Source organism: Martes martes, assembly GCF_963455335.1.
Source record: "Martes martes genome assembly, chromosome: 7".
Classification (NCBI taxonomy): Eukaryota; Metazoa; Chordata; class Mammalia; order Carnivora; family Mustelidae; genus Martes; species Martes martes.
Window position 1 is genome coordinate 90,167,325 of NC_137894.1, and position 11,602 is coordinate 90,178,926.

The window sequence follows — 11,602 nt, forward strand, 5'->3', positions numbered from 1 at the left end:
GATGAACATTTTTTCATGTGTCTGTTAGCCATTTGTAGGTCTTCATTGGAGAAGTGTGTGTTCATGTCTTCTGCCCATTTTTTGACATGATTATCTGTTTTGTGTGTGTTGAGTTTGAGAACTTCTTTATAGATCCTGGATATCAGCCTTTTGTCTGTACTGTCATTTGCAAATATCTTCTCCCATTCCGTGGGTTGCCTCTTTGTTTTGTTGACTGTTTCTTTTGCTTTGCAGAATCTTTTGATCTTGATGAAGTCCCAGAAGTTCATTTTCACTTTTGTTTCCTTTGCCTTTGGAGACATATCTTGAAAGAAGTTGCTGTGGCTGATATTGAAGAGGTTACTGCCTATGTTCTCCTCTAGGATTCTGATGGATTCCTGTCTCACATTGAGGTCTTTTATCCATTTCGAGTTTATCTTTGTGTACAGTGTAAGAGAATGGTCGAGTTTCATTCTTCTACATATAGCTGACCAATTTTCCCAGCACCATTTATTGAAGAGACTTTTTTCCACTGTATGTTTTTTCCTGCTTTGTCAAAGATTATTTGACCATAGAGTTGAGGGTCCATATCTGGGCTCTCTACTCTGTTCCATTGGTCTATGTGTCTGTTTTTATGCCAGTACCATGCTGTCTTGGTGATCACAGCTTTGTAGTGAAGCTTGAAGTCAGGTAACGTGATGCCGCCAGTTTTATTTTTGTTTTTCAGCATTTCCTTAGCAATTCGGGATCTCTTCTGATTCCGTACAAATTTTAGGATTATTTGCTCTAGCTCGTTGAAAAATACTGGTGGAATTTTGATCAGAATGGCATTAAAAGTATGTATTGCTCTAGGCAGTATAGACATTTTAACAATGTTTATTCTTCCTATCCAAGAGCATGGAATGGTCTTCCATCTTTTTGTGTCTTCTTCAATTTCTTTCATTAGTGTTCTGTAGTTCCTCAAGTACAGATCCTTTACCTCTTTGGTTAGGTTTATTCCCAGGTATCTTATGGTTCTTGTTGCTATAGTAAATGGAATTGAGTCTCTAATTTCCCTTTCTGTGTTTTCATTGTTAGTGTATAAGAAAGCAACTGATTTCTGTACATTGTATGAGTTCAAGTAGTTTGGGGGTGGAGTCTTTTGGGTTTTCCATATAAAGTATTGATGGGGTCCATTATGAAAGGAACGAGACTGAGACAAAGTGAAAGTTATGCAAAGCTTTATTCTATGCCAAGCATTAGAAGTCAGACTGACCAGCTAGGGCTGCCTCTGAAAAAAGAGATCTCCCCTTGGTCTTACAGGCTAATTTTATAGGGCACAACCGCAGATCTCTACATATGTGGCTTTGGCTGATTAGATGTCTCTTACCTGTCTGGCCTTATTTTAGGTGTGTGTTTTAGCAAAGGTTACCTGGAACCGATATCAGTAACCTCTGAGGTGTTTATTAAATAACAAAATGGCTACCTAGGCAACATGGAGTCACTGCGGCTAAGCAGGCCCAGGCAGGCCCTAGGGGTTTAACAGGTTTTAATGTGGAATCAGCCCCAACAGTATCATGTCATCTGTGATGAGAGAGAGTTTGATTTCTTCATTGCCAATTTGGATACCTTTTATTTCTCTTTGTTGTCTGACTGCTGTTGCTAGGACTTCTAATACTATGTTGAACAAGAGTGGTGAGAGTGGGCATCCTTCTCGTGTTCCTGATCTCAACAGGAAGGCTGTGAGCTTTTTCCCATTGAGGATGATATTTGCTGTGGGTTTTTCATAGATTTTATGAAGTTGAGGAATGTTCCCTCTATCCCTATACTTTGAAGTGTTTTAATCAGGAACGGATGCTGGATTTTGTCAAATGCTTTTTCTGCATCAATTGAGAGGACCATGCGGTTCTTCTCTCTTCTCTTATTGATTTGTTCTATCACATTGATTGATTTGCGAATGTTGAACCATCCTTGCAACCCAGGGATGAATCCCACCTGGTCATGGTGGATAATCTTTTTAATGTGCTGTTGGATCCTGTTTGCTAGGATCTTGTTGAGAATCTTAGCATCCATATTCATCATTGATATTGGTCTGAAATTCTCCCTTTTTTGTGGTCTTTGCCTGGTTTGGGGATCAGGGTAATGCTGGCTTCATAAAAAGAGTCTGGAAGTTTTCCTTCTGCTTCAATTTTTTGAAACAGCTTCAGGAGAACAGATGTTCTTTCTTCTTCGAAAGTTTGATAGAATTCCCCAGGGAATCCATCAGGTCCTGGGCTCTTGTTTTTTGGGAGGTTTTTGATCACTGCTTCAATCTCGTTACTAGATATCGGTCTATTCAGGTTGTCAATTTCTTCCTGGTTCAATTTTGGGAGTTTATTGTCTTCCAGGAATGCATCCATTTCATCTAGGTTGCTTAGCTTATTGGCATATAACTGTTGATAATAACTTCTGATGATTGTTTCTACTTCCTTGGTGTTAGTTGTGATCTCTCCCTTTTCATTCATAATTTTATTAATTTGAGCTTTCTCTCTTTTCTTTTGGATTAGTGTGGCCAATGGTTCATCAATCTTATTGATTCTTTCAAAAAAACAGCTTCTCATTTCATTGATGCATTCTAATGTATCTCTAGTTTCTATCTCATTGATCTCTGCTCTAATCTTGATTATTTCCCTTCTTGTTTGTGGAGTTGGTTTAATTTGTTGTTGATTCTCCAGTTCTTTAAGGTATAGAGACAGCTGGTGTATTCTGGATTTTTCCATTTTTTTGAGGGAGGCTTGGATGGCTATGTATTTCCCCTTTAGGACCGCCTTTGCTGTATCCCATAGGTTTTGGACCAAAGTGTCTTCATTCTCATTGGTTTCCATGAATTGTTTAAGTTCTTCTTTGATCTCCTGGTTGATCCAAGCATTCTTAAGCAAGGTGGTCTTTAGCTTCCAGGTGTTTGAGTTCCTTCCGAACTTTTCTTTGTGATTGAGCTCCAGTTTCAAAGCATTGTGATCTGAGAATATGCAGGGAATAATCTCAGTCTTTTGGTATCGGTTGAGGCCTGATTTGTGACCCAGTATGTGGTCTATTCTGGAGAAGTTTCCATGTGCACTTGAGAAGAATGAGTATTCTGTTGTTTTAGGGTGGAATGTTCTGTATATGTCTATGAGGTCCATCTGGTCCAATGTGTCATTCAATGCTCTTGTTTCTTTATTGGTTTTCTGCTTGGATGATCTGTCTATTACTGAGAGAGGTGTGTTAAGATCTCCTACTATTAATGTATTCATATCAATATGACTCTTTATCTTGATTAACAGTTTTCTTATGTAATTGGCTACTCCCATATTGGGGGCATAAATATTTACAATTGTTAGATCTTCTTGGTGGATAGTCCCTTTAAGAATGATGTAGTGTCCTTCTGTATCTCTGACTACAGTCTTTAGTTTAAAATCTAATTTATCTGATATGAGAATCACTACTCCAGCCTTCTTTTGAGGTCCATTGACATGAAAGATGCTTCTCCATCCCTTCACTTTCAGTCTGGGTGTATCCTTAGGTTCAAAATGGGTCTCTTGTAGACAACATATGGATGGGTCCTGTCATTTTATCCAATCTGCAACCCTGTGTCATTTTATGGGCACATTTAGTCCATTCACATTGAGAGTGATTATTGATAGATACTTTTTTATTGACATCGTGTTACCTGTGAAGTCTTTGTTTCTATAGATTGTCTCCATATATTTCTGTTCAATGATATTCTTAGGATTTTTTCTCTTTTATAGAACCCCTCCTTAGTTTCTACTTTTGAGATAACAGATCATACTGCATTGGTATCAATATAGGACTAGATAGAGGTCTTCTGTAGGAATGTGTAGACAATAGGATTACACTGTTTTTCTCCATTATATCAGAGATGAAGATACCATACTAGTTCATAAATTCCCAACTAAGAAATTACATGTTAAAAAGTATTCCGTAGTGATGTATTTCTCTCTCATTATTAGGAGAATTTAATAACCAAATTTATTATTTGCTTATTCAAGAGAATTGAATAACCAAAATTAAGGTTATTTGGTTGTGTTAATTTAAGTAATAGATCTTCCTTTTCAACATGCTAATACAAGTTCACACTTTTGAACTGTAGTGTTTACTGTAATGTAAATGCCAAAATATATGAGTTATCTTCTGCTAAAAATTTTATTTTAAACCTGAGGGTTTTGAAGGGGCGGGAGGTGGGAGGTTGGGGGAGCCAGGTGGTGGGTATTAGGGAGGGCACGGATTGCATGGAGCACTGGGTGTGGTGCAAAAACAATGAATACTGTTATGCTGAAAAGACATTAAAATTTTTTTTAAAAAAAGTAATATTTCCTTTAACAAAATGTGAAAAAATCAGAGTCTGCATTTAGATGTATCTGTACAACTAGTGCTCAGGATAGGGTTTAAGAGCAAGGGGTCTGTCTATGAATCTCAACTCTGCATTTATTGCTGATTGAACTGTAAAAAAAAAAAATGAACCAACCAAACAGACATTTTGAGAGTGTTTGATTGAGTACGATGTGTATGATATGCAATAAATATAATTTAAGGTGGCCATTATTTAAAAGGGTAAACTAGTTAAGAAAATTTGCAGATTTACAGTAGTAACTTTAAGATAACTAAAAAAAAATTACTTGTGTTAAATTTTTACATTCCTTTTTCACTGTTTCTGGCTGGGGATTTTTCATGACATTGCATGTACAGAGTTGTTGGGAATAGAGGATCCTTGCAAAGACTTCTTTAGTCAAGTATCTGGCTCTGAACTGGGAAGACTTGAACATCTGGGAGCTGGAAGAGATTACACTGCTTGTATGTCTCTCTCTATCTCTGTCCTATTTGCTTTCTCCAACAAGGCAGCTTCAGGGGACTCAAACATTCTCCACAAATACTCAGGGCTTGGTTGGCATAAATTCTAATGGAGAAAGACCTGAGAGAACCCTGTAGGCAAATGTCCAACAGCATCATCTCCACTACCTTTTCCCTTTTACAAGTGCATCAATATGCTGGCCCATTTTTGGGAAGTGAGAAGTTAGACTCCAGTTTTTGTGAAAAGAATGTCCAAAAAAGAAATGCTGATGAGTTTTAAAATCACCATTGTCTGCCATCTGCCCACAAATTATTTATATTCCTTCTATATTCACAGTAAACTCTCCTCCCCTCAACTGACCAGTGAAATTGTATCTTTTATTGCATCAGGCATAGGCTCAGATTCCAGGATCTGATCTTTTCAATCAGGTTCAGGTATAGAGGAGGCAGTATGGATGCCATTCCCTGAGTTCAGCAACTTAAGTCCAGTTCTTCGAATGTGAGTCTTGAGCTAAAGAGGCAGTTATGCTCTCCATCCCCACCACACCAAAGAGACAACAGTGGGACAGGACTAAGGTAAGTGCTATAGTCTCTTCATCTTAAAATGAGGATGTGAGGGGAAACAGAAGGCAAACAGGAGTCATTGTGGTGGTAGAAGGAACCATTTTTAAAGAATGTTATAGCAAAACTTTCATTTGTTTTCAAAAGTATAGACCAGAAATCAGAAATAATATACTATCAGATAAGAAAGAAAATTGAAAATTATTTGGATAACTATTCCTTAAATTTAGACCTGGACTACATGCTTCAGAATAATACAAGATACTTAAGAATAAAAATACAGATGTCTACATTTCAGCACTGTTCTAATGAAACATATTTTTTATTTGGAACCTGGTTATTTCATTTTTACCAAAGCCATGAGATGATGATTTTGTAAATTACAGAGATTCACTGAATAGAGTTAATGCATATATTTCATAGATTTTAAAAATGGAGAAAATTAAAGGTTTAACAAGTATAAATTCTATATAAAAACAAACAAAACAGTAATACTATGGAACAAACCAGATCATGTTGGTGGGCATTTTTTTAATGCAATGGGATAATTTAAATCTCATTAATTTTTGTTATTGAATTTGAGATGGTAGTGCTAAAAGTAAGGAAAAACATTGAATTATATGAGGTGATTACATAAATGTATGTCAGACAGGAAGCATCACTCTTGATTCTGAGCAAATTATATTATGTTATCACAATTCATTGCTAATATTAAAAATAAAAACAGATTTTAGTGCTAAAATTACAAATGGTTGGGATAATAATGTCTATAGATGATGGTAGAGAAACAATAAAAATATTAAAACAGACTAAAAAGTCAAAATAACTTATACTTTAAAGTAAATGTGAGGGCTGCCTGGGCAGGTCAGTTGATTAAGTGTCCAACTCTTCATTTTTGCTCAGGTTGTGAATTCAGGGTTGTGAGATAGAACCCTATGTAAGGCTCCTCACAGGGCATGGAGCCTGCTTAAGATTCTCTCTGCCTCTCCCACTGCCCTCCCCCATTTGCCTGTGAAAAACAAGAAGTGAATGTGGAAGATACATAGCAACTATATATAAAGAAATACATTATTTTATATAAAATTCTTAGCTCTTAAGTAGCACCAAAAATACAATGAAAGAAAGGTATCAATGTAGTACAGAAATTTTAAAAATTCATTCTATTTGTTAGGGACACCTGGGCGGTTCTAAGTCTGTTAAGGCTCCACATTTTGGTTTTGGCTCAGGTCATGATCTCAGGGTCCAGGGACTGAGCCTGACATTGGGCTCCACACTCAGTGCAGAGTTTGCTTGTCTCTTTCCTTCCCCCTCTGCCCCTCTACTACCTGCCCCCACTGTGTGCATACATGCATACATGTATGCTGTCCCTCCAATAAATAAATAAAATCTTTTTTAACAATTTCATTCTACTTGTTCCAAGTATCCAATGAGAAAGGCAGTACAGAGAGGAAAAAAATCAGTTTCAGTTTTCCATAAAAGTAGTAGATAAGTCTTATGGATACAATAATAAATATAGTTCATGGGCACAAGGAGAAAAATTAAAGAAAAAATATCTTTAGTGTGAAATTTATCTAGAAATATAGAAGTTACATTTAACCTATGCCAAGTAGAGAGCAAGTAGAACCTAAGGCAACCTATTCTCTCTGGTTACAAAGAGTTGGTCTCAATAAATTTCCCAGAGAGTTAATAAAAATATACAAATCATAGAAATACAGTGCAACAAACTCATCCCAAAAATTCACAGGAAGAGTAGATTTCTAAGGATGATTAGTAGGACAACTGTAAGAATATGTGTAATCTTCAGTGTGACTACAGGTAACATGGCTTGTAGGGAGAAACTACAGCAAACCACTGGGAAATGGGCAAGATAAGAAGAATGGCAAAGAAAGGAAAGAATTTGGCATCAATATTTGCAGTTTTATATGGAGAAATACGGAACAAAAGATGTCTGTTGAACAATAAAAACTGGTATGTTGGAAGATGAAAAAAGACTAAGCATAAGACTTAATCTGATAACCTCAAGATATTTGAATTCAAGTGTTTGAATTCAGAATATTCAAGATAAGGTATAGAATGTGTTCAGTCTTGTGAAAGGGAAATAGAGGATTATGTTTCTGGTATAGCAAGAACAAAAACCCTAGTATCAATAATAAGAAGGAAGCATAAATGGGTTTTGTCCTAAATTTTATTAGCAAAACCTAATCCAGGAGTGTACAGTTATTGTCGTTTGAAGTTACAGTGGTGACCTGAGTAATTTTCCCAAACTATACAGAATAATTTTTTTTCAAGATTGTGAAATTATACTATCAAAACCTAATTTTTATCTCTTATTAGTCTCAGTCTCATTATAATCACCTACGAATTTGAGGGTATTTGGTCAGAGCAACACAGTCCGTAGAAAGGGTCAACGAACACTGTCATAAAAACGGAAAAGTGAGTTTCTCCCAGTTGACCATACATTATGTTACAGAGCATCTCAAAAAGATGCAGAGATTTGGCTTGTATTAAGTGATATTGGGGCATGGTTTTACTTTAGGTGAGTCTATTTTTATATGGAAGTGGGAGAATTGAAGCAGGGCTAAAGCTGAATTTAGTGAAGAAGCTAAGAAAGATATATGTTTATATAGACATTTATATAGATGTATATCAGTTTTATGGCCTTCGCAGATTGTTTTTTATCTATGTTTAGACAAAATTTGTCTTGTTTTAACTCTCTCTGTCCTAATTATGAGTAACCTTCTTGGATAATAGCATTCTGCAAAAATATCTGTGATCATCAGGAGAACACTGTGTCCTCTCTCTTAGTGCTAGGCCACTTACCACTAACAGTAGTGGGAGTTTTTTATTTTCCCTCTTTCTCACATATAAACAACACCCAAGAAGTATCTTCAGAATATGAGTATGTGTGTGTGAATTTAAATCTGATGCCACGTGAATAAATGGTAAATATCTTAGCAACTTCTCACCCCAGGATAAGTCCATGAGTTCAGTTCTCTCTCAAACAATCCAGTTCTGACATTGGAAGCAGTTGGGGTCACTGCAACTGTTTGTCTTTTACTGTCTTTTGTTTTCTCTGTTACTAATAACACCTCATGTAGAATTATAAAATATTAAACATGACAGAAAATCCAGCTTATAGAAATACATTTGAGTAACTATAGCATCTTGGCTTGAATTGCTTTAGCATTTACGAGAGCAACAAGAAAGAATTTATATTTTAACGTTTTAATTTTACCACATGATTATTATAATACCTCCCTGTTCCCAATTAATTCCAGAACTGCATATGTTGGCATACAGCTTGTTTTGATGGTGTTCTTTCCTCTCATATGTATATACATCTGTGTGAAAATTTCATGGAGAACTTTTTTAAGTAGTTGTGGTATGATCCAGAAACACAGTTACTTTGTTCTTATTGTTAATAGTGTCCATCTCCAAGTAATGATTTTACAGAGAGATCTTGAGGGGAGAGTCTCAGAAAGGTTATTGAGATGAAGGGAGTGTTTTTAATATAATGAAACTTAATGTAAACTTACATATATATAATGCTAAAAGTGAACTACTTTGGTGGGAACAGAAACACAGACTCAGAGGTGAATATAAAAACAAGACAGAAAAGAGATATCAAGAAGGCAGGACTTCTCACCACACATGGAATGGATTTTGAACAAATTATATTTGGATCTCAAAGGACAGGGTACCTGAGCTGACAACCGGGTTATACACCTGAGATTCCCTGAGGCTGGTGTTGCAAACAACTGTCTTTAATGTAATTATTACCCTAGAATTGAGCCAGGACAATATTTTTATTATAACTGACAAACTTTAAATACCTGATTATGGAGAGTACTAATTAACACAGCTCAGGCCATGTTCATACCTCAGGAGATATCAGTGCCATCTGATGAAGTTGTAGAAAGTGTTTTGTAATCAACATTAAAGGCTATGCAGGATACAATTAGAAATTAAATGTTTCAGATGAAAAGCCATGCATATGAAGTGCTTTGCAATCACCATCCTGTGATTAGGAGCAAGTCATTCCTCCAAAAGTAATGTGTGTGGAGACATGCAGAAAATAAGATAGCAAACCAAGCAAAGAAATTTTGAATTCTTTTATCTAATTCATTTAACCAAAGAATTCTTGGGCTGAATAGGTCCTCCAGTTGTCAAAGCATATAAAACCTTACATTTTCTCTTATGCTGTGGTATAGTCACTCAGGAACTACTTAAGTAAATAGGTATTTGGTAAAATGAAGGGTATCTGGGTCTGTAGGAAAAACTCTGGATGGTGTATTATGACCAGAGACTGACAAATATAAAGGTACTAATGTGTCCAGCTTCCCTTACCCCCCAAAAGAAAGGATTCAGTTGCAGCATGCAGATATGTGGACTCTCAAATTTTCTAGGAAAGTAACATGACATTCCGGTAAGTCCTTACTTCTTTGGAATAAAGAACATTGAGAAGTGAATGGGAGCTATGTGTAAAGACTTTCCTCTGCATTTCTGTAAATGCTTATAAGGATAGAGAAGCCTTCCTGACGGACCCACTCAGTCTTGAGGTGACTTAGAAATCAGGAAGGCTGGACACTTAAATTTTGGGTCTGAGGCTTTACTCATTTTCAGTACTCATCCTTGACCAGGATCAAGGAGAAGGCAGTGATTCCACCTGTTCGATTAGCACCAGTGATTAGCACCAGTGACTGACAACTCTAACTTGAAGTATTTTGGTACTTAAAATGAGTGTTATTTTCCAAACTGCTTGTATAATGAGATTGTCGTTCTGATCATAGATATTTTTTTGGTAAAGTTAAAGGACATAATCCTTACGAAACATCAGGATGACTGTTGTATAATAAATATGCAATCAATGTGAGCAATTTATTTTTATTCATAAAAACTGTCAATCCATATTTTAAGTATTCTGCGTATTATATATGTATACTCTTCTCTTTCATCCCATATGTCTCTGTTGAAACTCAGTGTAGGAAACTCTTTGTGAAAGCCTTGAAATCTATAACTGATGTGTCCAAGTCTGGTGCTAGGACTGTGCCCTTTCCTGAATTTGCCCCCTTCAGATCTTCAGATTCTCAGTTTAGACTTACTGCACCCATGAGAAGAGTCCCTGGACCCACAGCTATAGCGCTGTACCTCCCAGGCTTCAATCCACTGGGACAGTAATGTATGATTCCGTGAGTCACCATTCCTAACTGACCTTCCTATAGCTCTCTTGTCAGTACTCTTGACCCATTGACTTAGCAGGGATGTCAATATATGTGTCAGTATACTTGGGTATTAAATAAGGAAAATGGAATTTGTGTTAGCCAAATGAATGGAAATAATAAGGACACTAGTTCCTTATTAGAGAGAGAGAGTGTAGGAAAAGAAAGAAATATTTTCTATGTTTTGTGTCTGTATTTCATCTCTTTTTTTGGGGGGGAGCATGAAAGAAAATGAAAGGTGAAAAAAAGTCAAGTATGCTCTGTGGTCAGAATAATTAGAGCACAGAATGTCTAGGATTGTGAGAAGAAGGAAAAGCGGATTAAAAATGACATGGGACCTATTACCTCAAACCTGAGTTTTCAGGTAATATGCCCAAATGATTTGAAGATAATTTTGCATGTTATTTTCTATAACCCAAGTGTGGATGGGTGCATTACTTGATTGTTTGCTCCTTTCAAGAATACAATGAAGATTTAGTTATTCTACTACTGAAATATATTTACCTCTCTTCACTGTTAATGGGCAAGATGGGACCTGTCTGCTGAGACAGGGCAGCTGACACTCAAAGTCATCAGAGATTCTATATCATAGTTCACTCTAGAGGATAATGAACATTACCTCTGAAGAAAACAAACCCAAATGTTCCTCTAGCTATCATTTCTCTTTAGAAAAATACAAATATAAAAGAGTGATAATGAATATACAAAAAATTATACACTGAAGGTGGGTGTCCTGGAGCCATCCCTAGAGAAGAATTAAGATTATAAAGAACAAAGTTGAAGTTCTCAACAAAATCATTTTATTGTTCCGTGTATGGGAAGATAGTTCAAACCTTAGTATCATCCAGAGATGTGTGTTTCTATGAACATCATTTCAACTCCTGACCTCATTCTTCTTTCCAAGTGTTCACACTTGCATATATTCTCCTTCTCCCCCTCCCTTCATATCCCCCACCACTTTCCCTCTCTCTCCTCACCTTGAAGGCTTTCAATCCAAAAACGTACTTCTCCTAGTCTTTGGTAAGTCACCCCCTATT